This window comes from Myotis davidii, unplaced genomic scaffold (genome assembly GCF_000327345.1).
Source record: "Myotis davidii unplaced genomic scaffold, ASM32734v1 scaffold271, whole genome shotgun sequence".
Classification (NCBI taxonomy): domain Eukaryota; kingdom Metazoa; phylum Chordata; class Mammalia; order Chiroptera; family Vespertilionidae; genus Myotis; species Myotis davidii.
The window spans coordinates 537,991-544,194 of record NW_006284839.1 but is presented as its reverse complement, the minus strand read 5'-3'; positions in this window follow the sequence as shown (position 1 = coordinate 544,194).

Genomic DNA, 6,204 nt, shown 5'->3' with positions numbered 1-6,204 from the left:
GCTGAGAAAATAGAAGTTGAGAGAGCTGAGATTTGCCCAGACCCATGCAACCACAGAGAACTCAGTGTCCTTACTCCTAGGCCAACATGTCAAACTGGGAAGGAACAGAAAGCTACACAAGACATGGCCCACTAGGTAAAGGTAGGTAATGCTAGCACCGGTTTTCTTCCTTCATCATCCCCACCCCTGTCACGGTGAGGACTGAATGCAGCCCAGTCTCCTTTGTTCCCCACTCTGCCTCTATTAAGAACTGTAAATGGACCAGGGTAGGCATGCAAACATTAGTTGAATGAGTTATAGGAAAAATGGTACTGAGATAAATATATTAGAACAGAATGGAAAGTTGACATAAATTTTCGACATGGGACAACAGGACCCATTTCTGAAAAGGCTTAATTTCTATTCCCAGAAATTAAAGTTTAGAGTTCAAACCTCACTTTTTCTTTTCCTCACTATGGGGGATACTACTTGGATGGAAACCTTTCATAAGCCTGGGACACTCTATACCACGTGTGTTCCTATTCTTCCCTTATTTTATGCTCCACATCATTATCTGCCAGAGCTGAGGATAGACTATGGCCAGTGCTGGAGAAAATACCTTGCATGTCTCAGTTTGTATACAGACTATAGTTTACTTCAAATTTGGATCTACCTTGCTGGTTTATTAGCTGCTGTTGCATACTCTCAGAATGGTTTTCCTTGGCATTTTTAGAAATTTTTTTATTGTGTGTGTGTGTGTGTGTGTGTATATAATAAAATTTACTATTTTAGCCAATTTTAAGTATATAGTTCAGTGGCATTTAAGTGAATTCACAACCGTCACCACTATCTATCCACAGAATTCTTTCATCATCCCAAAATGACACTCTGTGCCTGTTAAACAATAACTTCCCCATTCCCTCCTCCCTGCTAGTCCCTGGCAACCACCACTGTATTTTTGGTCTCTATGAATTTGACTATTCTAGGTCCCTCATATAAGTGGAACCATATAATTTTGTCCTTTTTATGTTTAGCTTATTCTACTTAGCATAATGTTTTCAAGGTTTATCTATGTTGTAGCATATGTCAAAATTTCATTTATTTTTTTAAAGCTCAATGATATTTTATTGTATGTATGTACCACATTTTGTTTATCTATTCATTTCTTGGTAGCCATTTGGGTTGTTTCCACTTTTAAGTTACTGTGAACAATACTGCACATGGGTGTACAGATATTTGTTTGAGTCCCTGCTTTCTATTCTTCCAGGTATATATCCAGAAGTGAATTTGCTGAATCATATGGTAATTCTGTTTACTTTTTTAAAAAAATATACTTCTATCCATTTCAAAGAGGAAGGGAGAGGGAGAGAGAGATAGAAACATAAATGATGAGAGAGAATCACCAATTGGCTGCCTCCTGCATGTCCCCCACTGGGATCCAGCCCAGAAACCTGGGACCGGAATCAAACCTGGGACCCTTCAGTCTGCAGGCCAACACTCTATCCACTGAGCCAAACCAGCTAGGGCTATGTTTAATTTTTTAAAGGAACTGACCCTGGCATTTTTGTTGTTGTTGTTATAATTCTAGAGTCACTTCTTATCACCTCGAAGTTTATTTTGCCGACCTAATGTGTAAATAGTCTCTCTTCCCCACGGCCCCACTGTGCATTAAGCTCCTATCTTGTGCATCTAGGTATCAGTTGAATTATTCCCAAATTAAACTTTATCTCAAGGCTATTTGGCAATTTCTCAAGAAAGCTTCAGTCTAAAGCAGGGGTGGGCAAACTTTTTGACTCGAGGGCCACGATGGGTTCTTAAACTGGACCGGAGGGCCGGAACAAAAGCATGGATGGAGTGTTTGTATGAACTAATATAAATTCAAAATAAACATCATTACATAAAAGGGTATGGTCTTCTTATTTTTATTTTTTTTAGTTTTATTCTTTTCAAACTGGCCGAATCCGGCCCAGGGGCCGTAGTTTGCCCACGGCTGCTCTACACTAATGTACCATCCTACATTTATGCTAATCCACCTCTTTTGTTTGTTCCCTCTTCATTTACCAAGGTTATTTAGAATTACAATCATTCCAATCGTTCCACGGTAATGATTTTTCCTAAAACACAAATATTAGACCTTATTTCTTAGAACAAACTGCCATTTTCCAAGTTATAAGTTGTATTAGCTGAAAGGCTAAAAAAAATAAAAAAAATTTGGGGGGGAAAAAAAACAGTCTTTCAAATCAGTACCAAGATACTAGTCTAGTATGAATCAGAGAGACACACTAGGAAAAGAGAGTTCCTGATTTATAAGACTCACTGTTTTGTGCTGGTCTCAGCCTATCAATAAACAGTGTAGTGGTTGGTTTGGCCCTTACAATTTTTATTATGATTGCAAGACACCCTTCAGTAATAACCATCAGGAAACTTTGGAAAAAACAAAGCTTAATTACTCACAGGGCCTGGAAATTATACTGGAGGCCATACAGTGGGGTCTCAGGTAGAAAGAGAGCATGAACACAGGGCCTGGCGTCCTGCTTTCATTGGAGTCCAGACAAGGGCCTAGGGTTTCTGGAGTCACTCTTAATTGGTGAATTTATTTAAAACACCAGAAAGGAGGTGGGGAAAGTGGCCCAACTGATTTTGGCTAATGAAATCAACCAAGATCTCTAAAACAAAGGAGCCTCAGGACGATCAGGTGGCCTTGCTCTTTATCTAGTTCTGTGGCTGGCTATGTGTTTATTCCATATAGCTGTCCCTGGAGTACACACATCTTTGAAATGTATGCCTCAGCATTCAAAGTTCAAGTCAGGCAGTTGCAGTACAAAAAAGAAAACTACTGTCAAGGTGTACACTACACTACATTTGTGTAGGAGCATACCTGACTGGCAAACAGTACTAGAAATCAGGAATCTAACTCCTTCTGTGGAACCTGGAGGTCTCCATCTGCCACCACTGGGATGGTGAGGATCTTGGACTTCATTTGTTAATGAGGACTCTAGAACCCAGCTGTCCTCTACTTTCATCTTCCTTCTCCCATCTTGACACCAGAATGATGGGAGTGCCACCCCTGTCTGTGGTTACCTGGCAACATAGTGAGAGGTGCTATCCTCACTAGAGGATCCAATTCCTTCAGAAGCAGAAGAGTTTCCGTTGTAACACTGAATAATTTTACATACAGAAGCAATAATCTTTCACATCAAGTCCTAGTCCATTCCACCTCCTAATCAATCTTTCCATCTGCCTCCTCTGCCTTGAGTCATTAGAGCACTACAGTAGGCTCCGAGCTGGTCTCCCCCATTATCAGGATTTCCTCATCCTTCACACTGTGGAGAAATCCACTTCTCACCAGCTCAATGTCATTGATATCAAGATATGAAACAACAATGCTCAAAGAATTTAATCATGCCACACGCCTGCTAGGTGAAGCCCAAACAGAGCCAGTTCTAGCCTGGTCCATATTTTTCTTACCAGTTACTTTTTATGTTTTCATGGTTCCTATAGGCTTCGTTAAGATAAAAGGAAGACTATAACTGGTACCATTTACATGTCAGGATCAGCAGAAGAGGGGAAATAAGTTAAAGGGAATATATAAACTGTAATACTAAAATCATTCTGAAACCAGGCAACCAATGGGTCTGGGCTGCCTGTCACTACTTGAGCCAATTATTCAGAGACAGGGCTGAATAATATATGAGCATTTATTCTAATAATGCCAGCAGTATGGGAGAGCAGCAGGTCATCCACAAAAATCTGCTATGCAACCCCCACCCTCCATATGCCAGCTCCTTATATGAGGTAGGACAAACATTACACAGGGAGGTGGCAAAAGTTATAAGAATGGGTATGCAAAATGACTATTACAGGCCTGGGTGAGCTGAAATACAATAGGCCTAGACGTTATCACCAGGGAGGAAAGGTCAGGGAGTGCAAACCATGACCAGTGATATGCTAGGGAAGGACAAAGTTACCCCTGGGGCAAGGCCCCACCCTACAATGGACTGTCCCTTGCTAGGCACCTAGGGCTTTCCATCCTGGTGACCTTCTTCTGTACCTGGCCCATCCTCCTCACGTCTAACTGCCTACAACAAAAGGACCCATAACGAATGCCTAGTGTTACAAAGAACATATAAATGGTTCTACCCCAGTCCTATAGATATATTTTCCTTATGGTTATGTGCTAATCCCCTACCCCCTTTTCAAGACCTAGAACCAGTAAAATTCTACCCTCCGTGGCAATGAGTCCGAGATAAAACAGGGCTTGACAAAGCTTCCAGAGGTGATTATGGGCCACGCCAGTAAGTAAAAGGGTCCCAGTGTCCTAACCTCCTGAAGGCCTGCCCAAGAGAAGGGGTCCAGTGTGCCTGGGAAAGATGACTCCAAACCTCTGGCCGGTCTAGCCAGACCGCAGCAGAGGGGTGGACGCCCTCGGGTCAGTTGTGGCCAAGAAGCCCATCAGAGAGTTGGCCGACCTCCAGCGGCACAGGAGGGTAGGGAGCTGAAGGTGGGCCCGGTGAGTGCGGGTGCGGACCGTGGCGCTGGTCTCGCCCTTGGGGGGCCGGGCGGGCGCTAGCACGGGGCTCATTGCGGACCACGACCCCCTACTCTCCCCTGCCCAGAGCCCCGGGATCCCGGGAGCTGTCACCTGGGGGCAGCACAGCAGAAGTGCCCTGCGCGAAGCCCCAGAAAGTTTCTGATTGTTTGGAACCCTTTGGGGATTCTAAAACTGTTAAACTGTTCCTATAATTAAAGTGTTGCGGGCCAGGCGGTGGAGTCAGATTGCAGTTGGGCGCTCCCGGCCGCGGTCGGAGGTTGGGTGGTCAGCGAGAAAGGCCATCCCACAGCCTGCCCTGCTGGGAGGAAGCTAACCATGAAAACTGATCTCGGTGGTAAACGGGGTACCCCGAAGAGGAAGTTGAAAAACATTCGAGTGTAAAAAATGTTTGTTCCACAATCTTGGGAAGGCAGAGTTGGGGTTAGGAGGACTTGTTAGCAATTGGTGCACAAGAAGGCAGAGGTACCATCTTACTGATGTGGTTAAGGGGTTCACGGACTCGTCCCCCAAACCAAGGAAGGACCCGTGGGAAAAACCCATGATCTCGTGCAAGGCCTTACTTTGACGAATGAAAGTGAGGCCCAGGAAGGTGAGGGCTTGGGCGTTTGGGTTTGTTTTGTTTTTATGAAGATCTGGTAGGTCCCTGCAGCACCAGCTTGCCAGAAACCTAGCCTAGGGCCCTTTCTATTAGCCTCAGGCACGTTTCCCCTTGAACTCCACCAGCCGCTTGGAGCAGCTGCTTGGAAGAAGAGGGAAATAAGCAGATGCCCTTTCAAGACACAGTTACACAGTCTGCACCACCTCGTCTCCTGGGTCACCTCCCCTAAGTGTGACTCGGGATTTCTATGTCTCTTACTGCACCCCAGCTTCCCTCCTCTCTGTATGCCCTTTCTCCAATTTAGAGATAAACCCCCGGAAAATGACTCTTGCTCCATTTTTGTCCTAAACACTAACAGAAATGAACAGAATTCTATTCTTTTATACATGGTATAGCCTCTCTCTAGAGGAGGAGTTACCCCAAGAGGGGTCGACCAGATGTGCAGACCTTGAAGAGGTCAGTTCCTCACTTTGTCACCCTATGGCTAAATGTCATTCTGAGGGAATGCTGAGTCAGGCTTTGCAAACTCTTAAACCTTTCCCCTGTTTGTGAATGGAACAGGAATACTGTTCACTCAAGCGGCACATGGCAAAATGACAAACCAATATAAGTGATTGCACTTAGAATGTGTGGGATCTTATAACCTCAAAGAAAGTTGGTAACAATAAGGTTTAGCAATAGTTATTAAAAGGGGACCAGATGATATTCCAGAAACAGGATTGCCACAGAAACACTTTAAACCACAGTACTGTTGTCACTGAACTTTGTGACAGTATCATTTTAGCCTCTTAAATCAACTGGTTATCTCAACAAAATTCATTTTCAAGTTCAGGTTGAAACTTACCAATGTTTCTTACATTCTTGGATAACTCTCACAGACAACATACAGCTACCCTAAGACATCTATTTATTTTCTTGAGGGGCTGTGTGGATCTTAGACTGAAGCAAGAAGCTGTCTTGGGCCTGTGCCTTACATTCCCCTGGAAGGAATGAGTTCCTTAGCAGTGATTCTCTAGGCAGTAGAGCTTTGTACAGTTTACGGAGATCCTGCTTCGATAGGTCTGGGGCAGGCTTG